The 8,700-nt window shown below is 40.8% G+C and overlaps 1 pseudogene; it reads right to left on the reverse strand.

Annotated features, from left to right (window-relative positions):
- Positions 1 to 1,477: 1,477 nt before the first annotated feature.
- On the reverse strand, positions 1,478 to 6,796 carry LOC139390078 (enkurin-like; annotated as a pseudogene).
- Between the last annotated feature and the right edge of the window lie 1,904 nt (positions 6,797 to 8,700).

Raw genomic sequence — 8,700 nt, forward strand, 5'->3', positions numbered from 1 at the left:
TCCAAACATTTCTTGTCTAAGTGGTTGCAAAGTGGATTTATTAGCTGATTTGTCTCAAAAATGTCTTGATTTCACTTACAAAGAATGTCACTTGGAAGTGATGATGTCACAATGGGGCACTTGAGTTTCTTGAGAGATCCAATGAAAGCGGAAGGAGGACATATAAAGAGGACCAGAAAGTGAAAAACGGTGAATAAAACAAACTTAGGGAGGAGGCTTCTAATGTTAACATGCATGAAACCAAGGCTATTACCGTTACAGAAGTCATCAACAGAGAGCGCCTGGGGAATAGGAGTGGAGCTAGACACTGCAGGGCCTGGATTCACCTTTACATCGCCAGAGGAACAGGAGGATAAGGGTACAGCTAAAAGCAATAAGAATTGGTCGTCTAGAACGTCTGGAACAGAGAGTAAAAGGAGGTTTCTGGGGGAGATAAAATAGCTTCAAGGTATAATGTACAGACAAAGGTATGGTAGGATGTGAATGCAGTGGAGGTAAACCTAGGTATTGAGTGATAATGAGAGAGATATTGTCTCTAGAAACATCATTGAAACCAGGAACTAATAGGTTGGATAAGGTATAGTGAACAGGACTAGAGGCTCTACAGTGAAATAAGCCAATAAACACTAACCAGAACAGCAATGGACAAGGCATATAGTGATCAAAAAGGTCCAGTGAGTAGTGAGGTTGGTTGGGGTCACGGCGATTTAGACAGCTAGCTGGGCCATCGGTAGCAAGCTAGCATAGATTGGAGGTCTGTTATTAGCCACCTCTTGCGTTTCCGTCGGTAGGATTAGTGGGGTTCCGTGTGGTAGAGGGAATGAATCCAATTCGCAAAAAAAAACAACAATAGACATAGTTATAGAGGCCCAAGAAAAATAAAAATAAATAATACAAAAAATAAATTGTCCCGATAGGTCTATTCAGATAGCAGCCGATAAGACAGCCAACGGTTAGCGAACCGCAGATGGGCGTTCAGGTAACGTCGCGATGGAGGAGCCAGCCGGATAACTCCCTCGGGTAGATAACGTCGGTAGTCCAGTTGTGAAGGCCCGGTGGGGCTCCGCGTTGGCAGTAAAACGGGTCCGGATAGGTGATTGTAGCCCAGGAGTGACTGATGGAACTCTTCAGCTGGCTAGCTCCAGAACAATTGATGTTTGCTCCAGAATCGACGAAAGCCGATAGTCACACGGATAGCAGCTAGCTAGCGATCCAGGTATAAATGTCCAGAGTTAGCGGTTGAAATCCGGGGACATGGAGAGAAAAATAGGTCCAGTATGTTCCGGTCTGAGCCGCGCCGTACAAAACTGGCGATCGATTTTCGAGCTAAAGGATAGCTGATGACCACAAACCGTGGTTAGCTGAATACTAACGATTAGCCAGTAAAGAAGTTAACTAGCTTCTGATTAGCTTCTGGCTAGCTTCTGGATTAGCTTCTGGCTAGCTTCTGGCTAGCGTCTGGTTAGCTTCTGGTTAGCTTCTATGGAGGATTACAGATTTGAGGTAAATAATACTTTCTTTTTTTTTAACTATAAATTGGTGAGGCGGGTTGCAGGGGAGTGTTTTGAAGATGAGTTTTCTGGAAAATAAAATAAAAAAATATATATTAAAAGGTATGCGAAGAAAGTTGTAAATATATATATATATATGTACGGGACACGACAAGACAAGGACAAAAGACGTCTGAACTGCTATGCCATCTTGATGAGCACAGTTATGATTATGATTCGAGAGTGTGTTGATATCAGTGTGTTTGATATCAGTGACATCGTTTGCAAACTCCCCTCCCTGGTACAGTGCCTTGCGAAAGTATTCGGCCCCCTTGAACTTTGCAACCTTTTGCCACATTTCAGGCTTCAAAAATAAAGATATAAAACTGTATTTTTTTGTGAAGAATCAACAACAAGTGGGACACAATCATGAAGTGGAACGACATTTATTGGATATTTCAAACTTTTTTAACAAATCAAAAACTGAAAAATTGGGCGTGCAAAATTATTCAGCCCCTTTACTTTCAGTGCAGAAAACTCTCTCCAGAAGTTCAGTGGGGATCTCTGAATGATCCAATGTTGACCTAAATGACTAATGATGATAAATACAATCCACCTGTGTGTAATCAAGTCTCCGTATAAATGCACCTGCACTGTGATAGTCTCAGAGGTCCGTTAAAAGCGCAGAGAGCATCATGAAGAACAAGGAACACACCAGACAGGTCCGAGATACTGTTGTGAAGAAGTTTAAAGCCGGATTTGGATACAAAAAGATTTCCCAAGCTTTAAACATCCCAAGGAGCACTGTGCAAGCGATAATATTGAAATGGAAGGAGTATCAGACCACTGCAAATCCAACCTCCGAGGCTTTTCTCTATCAGGCCCAATCAATCAGAACATTTTATTTCCTCCATCTTTGAATGATGGGGCTTTTGGCATTTGGCACTCACTAGGCCTTTCCTCGCTAGCCCAATTATTATTTGATGGTACATTTGCCTCTTTTTCTCAGCTGCAGGAAAAGTTCAATCTCCCCCAATCCCACTTTTTCCGCTATCTCCAGACTAGAAACTTTGTCAGGGCTAATACACCTGGATTTCCCAATAGGCCTGCGAATACAGCTATAGAGAGCATCTTGGAGCTGAACAAGCTTCCTAGGGGCGCAATTTCAATTTCAGATGTATATGCAATCATTCATGACTTACTTTGGTGCCTTTAAAGACTCGATGCGAAAAGGATTTGGGGGAGGAACTTGGGGAAGACGCCTGGGAATCTGTGCTGCACAGGGTGCACTCGTCCTCTTTTAGCACTAGACACAGCCTCATTCAATTCAAGGTGGTTCACCGTATCCACTGGTCGAGGGGCCAAACTTGGAAGAATATTCTCTGATTTTGATCCTACCTGTGTCAGATGTAAGGTGGAACCAGCCACACTGTAGCATATGTTTTGGGGCTGTCATAAACTGTCAGGTTTCTGGGAATTAATATTTAAATGTTTCTCTGATATATATGACACTGTTATAGATCCGTCTCCCCTTACAGCCCTTTTTGGAGTACTGCCCATGGGTACCCCCCTATCAAGAATCCAGTCGGACACTGTTGCTTATACAACTCTTTTAGCTAGACGGCTAATACTACAGAACTGGAAGATGGCAGCTCCCCCATCTTATAAATATTGGGTGAGGGATGTGTTGTGCTCTCTGAAACTAGAAAAAATTAAATTCAATTCACGTGGGAACCCCAAACTGTTTGATGAGGCTTGGTCTCCATTCCGGTCTTACTTTAAACAGTCCATCCTCTGATGGCATTCCAATTAATACTAAAATAAGTCTGTGACTTAAGGGTTGGGGGAGTCTCTCTCTGTGTTTTTGCTGGGGGGGGATTAAGATCCATGTGCTTATTGATTGTGGTCCGCAGATGCCTTGTTCATCTTGCCCAGGCAGAGACTGAAGTGTGAGCTTGTTTTTCCCAGTTATTTTTACATTTTGTTCACATGAATAATCATTTTTTTAAATTTTTATTATAAAGCATTGTAAACTTTTTTTTTGTCCAGTGGATGGTCGGTCTGTGGCCATGACTCTCTGTGAGTGGTTGCATTTCTCCACCCTTATCCCTTGACTGTTTACAGGAACAATGGTGAGATGTTTGCCCTGTCCCTGTACTATAGATTGCCCTTTAACCTCTGTAGCCTTCTGCACGGTGTGTTTAACTTGTCTAAAGTATGGTATCTTTAAAGCAATTTTTTTATTTGTATTTTTATTTGTATTTAATTATTTTTTCTAGTTGAGTATATTATTTATATTGCTTTGTCTTGTCTGTATGTGTGTATGTTCAAAACTTAATAAACAGAGTTTAAAAAATAAAAAATAAAAAAATAAAAAGACCACTGCAAATCTACCAAGACCTGGTAGACCTGGCCGTCCCTCTAAACTTTCAGCTCATACAAGGAGAAGACTGATCAGAGATGCAGCCAAGAGGCCCATGATCACTCTGGATGAACTGCAGAGATCTACAGCTGAGGTGAGAGACTCTGTCCATAGGACAACAATCAGTCGTATATTGCACAAATCTGGCCTTTATGGAAGAGTGGCAAGAAGAAAGCCATTTCTTAAAGATATCCATAAGTGTCGTTTAAAGTTTGCCACAAGCCACCTGGGAGACACACCAAACATGTGGAAGAAGGTGCTCTGGTCAGATGAAACCAAAATTGAACTTTTTGGCAACAATGCAAAACGTTATGTTTGGCGTAAAAGCAACACAGCTGAACACACCATCCCCACTGTCAAAAATGCTGGTGGCAGCATGATGGTTTGGGCCTGCTTTTCTTCAGCAGGGACAGGGAAGATGGTTAAAATTGATGGGAAGATGGATGGAGCCAAATACAGAACCATTCTGGAAGAAAACCTGATGGAGTCTGCAAAAGACCTGAGACTGGGACGGAGATTTGTCTTCCAACAAGACAATGATCCAAAACATAAAGCAAAATCTACAATGGAATGGTTCAAAAATAAACATATCCAGGTGTTAGAATGGCCAAGTCAAAGTCCAGAACTGAATCCAATCGAGAATCTGTGGAAAGAACTAAAAACTGCTGTTCACAAATGCTCTCCATCCAACCTCACTGAGCTCGAGCTGTTTTGCAAGGAGGAATGGGAAAAAATTTCAGTCTCTCGATGTGCATAACTGATAGAGACATACCCCAAGCGACTTACAGCTGTAATCGCAGCAAAAGGTGGCGCTACAAAGTATTAACTTAAGGGGGCTGAATAATTTTGCACGCCCAATTTTTCAGTTTTTGATTTGTTAAAAAAGTTTGAAATATCCCATAAATGTCGTTCCACTTCATGATTGTGTCCCACTTGTTGTTGATTCTTCACAAAAAAATACAGTTTTATATCTTTATGTTTGAAGCCTGAAATGTGGCAAAAGGTCGCAAAGTTCAAGGGGGCCGAATACTTTCGCAAGGCACTGTACATATGGATTTATTAATGTAGATATGTGGTAGTGGTGGAGTAGGGGCCTGAGGGCACACAGTGTGTTGTGAAATCTGTGAATGTATTGTAATGTTTTTAAAATTGTATAGACTGGCTTAATTTTGCTGGACCCCAGGAAGAGTAGCTGCTGTTTTGGCAGCAGCTAATGGGGATCCATAATAAATACAAATACAAATGATTTATTATCCAAATGTTGAAAGTGAGTGGGCGATGGAGAGAAACAAAATGGTGCAGTTTGAGGCCATGTGGCGGAGTGATGATGCACTGGAGATGGGGGTGTGAGTAGGTGGGTCTGGGCAGGGGTGATGTTGTGGATGTTTGTATGCTTCTGTATGTTGTCGTTTGTATGTGTATGTTTCGTAATTATTATTTTTTTTAATCATAAATAAAATATATATTTGTTTAAATAATCGTAATGCCCATCCGTGTTCCAAAAATTAACAGACACAAATCTTACCCCTCTCACACCCTTCATTCAATTTGAATGTATGCTAGTGCTTTGTAAGCCTATTTATCATTTGATACATTGTTCAAATATTGAATCTTATCTAAATGACTAATCAACTAAAACACATACATGAATGTAATGAAACTTTATGAATAATTCTAGGTCAGATTCTATTGGCTTGGTTCTAAGGACCTAAGTGGTTTACCTGTAGGATGTTGTTTCGCTCATCCTCAGAGAGCTGTTTCATGGTGCCCTGTCTCATGTGTTCCTTGACAAAGCTGTCAAATACTCATCCTGAGCCCTCCTCACCTCCTCAGTGCGATGCTGCAAGTACTCAGGGGTCTTCCCAAAGTCCTAGAGAGGGGATGGGAAAATAGTTATGTTGGGCTCCTCTTCAGTTCAGTTCAAATAGGTTGAGTGTCTTTGTGCAATAAGCATATAAGTATCTTTCTTTGAATAGCAATCAAAATCTTGGACAAATCACTACCTGCTTGACAGACAAAGAAAAAACACTATTTGCATATGTAATGATAAGTTCACCTTTTTCTTGATGTACTTTGGGAGTAGTCCTGAATTTTCCAGGAGCTGTTTGTCTCCAGTTTTAGTGTCGGCATAGATAGGCTGTGGCTTTTTTGGCACTGCCATGATGTTCTCAAAGGCGTTTGTCTTTACAAAGTCCTTTTTGGTGTGAATGCCCATAAGTGGGTTGTCTGCTTTGGCAGGTATTTGTGGCTTTTTGAAAGTCTCATCATCCAAATATGAAAATGGTTGCTCTAAGGGTATAACAACATAGACACAGAGTTAGGAAATGACCTCCAAACAAAGTGATATTGAGATGTAATCTCATCCTATTGCTTACTTTCAGGAAGTTTGGGTTCCTTGGAGTGCTTGAGCAGATATTTCTCTGGAGAGGGCAAGTCTACTTTTACTTGTCCCATAGTCTTGTTGGTAGGCTTATTCAGCATTTTCTCATGCTTAACTTGTGCCCTAAACTTTGACATATACCTTGACAATGGAATAAAAAAGACAAGATTGATAGATTATTACAGGACATGGCATGAGTCAGAAGAATGTGCAGTCTTTTTCACTGTGCAGGTTGTGGCAACAAAGTATCTCTATACATTCCCAATACACAGAAACATAGGCTACATAAATATATGTGGCTAGCTGGGTACAGTAAAAATGCCATCGGCTGTGTACGGTGCAAATAAGTTTAGCTAGCTACAATGTAGCCTACATACAGTTACATTGTTAGCTAGCTACGTTTGCTAGCTATAGGCAGTCATACCTTGGTGGTTTCTCTATTTTAACCTCCTCCCTTGGAATAAGGTTGTAAATACTTTCTGTTGGATACATAGTGGTCGACATATTTCTGGAATATGTACTTTTTTTCTGAGAAGCAAATAATAGCTAGCTAGTCACCTCTAGCCGGCTCTACATTCAAATGTCTGGAATGTTTTGTTTGACAAGTTCCCTGGACAACTGTCACGGTTTGATTGCGACATCAGCATCAACGTGTTTCAATCTAAGGGAGCGTTTGTAAATTCGCTCTGGCTGTCTACTCCGATGTCAGAGCACTCCCGTCTGAGCGTGGCAGAGCGCAGGATAACTGACCATCAACATGCTTTGAATATGGCCGGTGTCATTAAACGTCGGGGAAAAAAGCGTAATTAAATTGTTGCCAGAAGCACAGTTACAGTCACCAACGCTCTGGATAACATGAAAACCCCCTAACCAGCTCTGCTGGGCGAGTAAAATGGTCAGACTGAGGTGTTCTCTCATTTTTTTCTGGAAGTTACTAGCAAGCTAGCTAACTTTAGCCAGTCGTGCTTGACTGCCGTTGTGAGCCTAGAACGCTCGGTTCAACCCTACTCCCCTGCCAGAGCGTCCATTGTGCGCTCTGAACTCAGAGCGAAACGCTCTGAATTTACGAACGCCTAGAGCGCACTCTGAGCGCCCTGCTGCTACATTGTAATGCCCCTGAAATGGCGAATAGAAGACAGTATTACTACCACAGTGTAATATCTTTGTTTCTTTCATCCATATATAGGCCTTGTTACTGATTGATTACTACATTGTATCTTCATTTAATAAGTTTAATAGGATGGTGCATCGAAAATAGAAACAAGTGGCCTGTCTAATCGTAGAGCAATTTGTCTGTTTTGTTTTGCCTTATTTTACATGTAGTACGGTAAGCGCGAAATAAAGTTTGTCCATTTACTTTGCTGTACAATATGTCGATGTTCAACAAGCCAATGTGACTGAATTGATAGATTAACCAAGCAGCTCTTTCGTAGTTCTCAACGTAGACTTTGATCTGAAGCCATTCTTGTGATTATTGTGACTTTGCCATTGTAATTGTTTGTAAGCGTGTGTAGTCTAAAATTAATTTATGATCGTATGCTATCCATTTGTTTTTTTGTATGCTGTTCTTTGTATGCCATTTTAATATTTGAGAATTAACCAATGCTATTAGGCCACTCTTGGCCATGATTACAGACACCTGTGTGTCTTTTAACACTATATAAACGAGTCATCCCGCAGTGTTTGTGATTATACTCTGATGAAGAAAGCTTGGATATTACATTTTTGCATCTGAGCTCCTAGAGTGTGCGGCTCCCCTTTATTTTCAAGTTTTCTACTCCGCTAGCCAGCACCACGCCTAAATAGGTGTGCGTTTCTTTTTCTCCTAGATTGTCTGTTTTTGTTTGCCTTATCTTACATGTAGTACGGTAATCGCGAAATAAAGTTTGTCCATTTACTTTGCTGTAGAGTATGTCGACGTTCAACAAGCCAATGTGGCTGAATTTGGTCCATCAGCTCTTTCTCTAGTACAAGAATGGCTAGCTAAAGTACTGTAAAATATTATCCAGGTAGACTATAACATTTAAATAAAATAATTATTGACTGATGCATGATTCGTTCACCCTGTGTTCCGTCGCTAAGCATTTTAACTGATGTCAAAGACATTATCTTAACTGTAATGTTTCTGTTTGTGTGTATGTCTTCTGTCCTCTCCAGGCCAGCAGTCCGAGAACTTCCAAGCAAACAGATGGTTGACTATGATGAGGAGACACAACGTGCTCTTTGTGTAAGTTGGAAAGGAGTCTCCACACAAGGAAGGGGCTCCGGATGTTTCTTCGAATCAGAGCATAGCTTCCAAGAGCAGAGTGAGAGGTATCACAATATATATTACAATATGTAGCAATACAATATGTATTAGAAGTTGTTTTGGTCAAATTAAATCAGTGATATTTATGTTAACTAAAATG

This window comes from Oncorhynchus clarkii, chromosome 30 (assembly GCF_045791955.1).
Source record: "Oncorhynchus clarkii lewisi isolate Uvic-CL-2024 chromosome 30, UVic_Ocla_1.0, whole genome shotgun sequence".
NCBI lineage: Eukaryota > Metazoa > Chordata > Actinopteri > Salmoniformes > Salmonidae > Oncorhynchus > Oncorhynchus clarkii.